Genomic DNA, 565 nt, shown 5'->3' on the forward strand with positions numbered 1-565 from the left:
GCAGCAGCAGCAGCGCATATAGTAAACCTGGAATGATGCAGAGGAGATTAGGGTGGCCCCTGCGCAAGGGTGACACTCAAATCAGTGAAGCGTTCCCTTCCCCCTAGCGTGTGACATGCTCCCCTGGCTCCCCTAGGCTCCCCTGGCTCCCCTGGGCTGGGGCCCCTGTGGGTGGGGGTGGAGGGAGATGGGCGGGGGCTGGGGGGGGGACGGGCGGGGGCTGGGGGGGAAGAGAGAAGGCGGGGGGGAGACTTGGGCCCTGACCTCCTCCTGGGCTGGGGTCCCTGTGGGTGGGGGCAGAGGGAGATGGGCAGGGGCTGGGGGGGGAGGGAGATGGGCGGGGGCTGGGGGGGGGAGGGAGAAGGTGGGGGGGAAGACTTGGGCGCTGCCTCACCCTTGCACAGGGCGGCCTCACACCTAGTCTTTAAAAAAAAAAAGAGTGGACTGAAATAACACAATAGATCAAATGGATTTAATTGGTATCTTCAGAGCATTTTCACCCTGAAGCAGTAGAATATACATTCTTTTTAAGTGGACGTGCAACATTATCTAGATAGACCACATG

The 565-nt window shown here is 60.0% G+C and overlaps 1 non-coding gene across 1 annotated transcript; it reads left to right on the forward strand.

The window, feature by feature from the left end:
• Positions 1-104, forward strand: LOC132214000 (U6 spliceosomal RNA). Its single transcript, XR_009448108.1, has one exon. It is a non-coding gene; the product is annotated as a U6 spliceosomal RNA (small nuclear RNA).
• Positions 105-565: the final 461 nt, after the last annotated feature.

This window comes from Myotis daubentonii, chromosome 12 (genome assembly GCF_963259705.1).
Source record: "Myotis daubentonii chromosome 12, mMyoDau2.1, whole genome shotgun sequence".
Lineage (NCBI taxonomy): Eukaryota > Metazoa > Chordata > Mammalia > Chiroptera > Vespertilionidae > Myotis > Myotis daubentonii.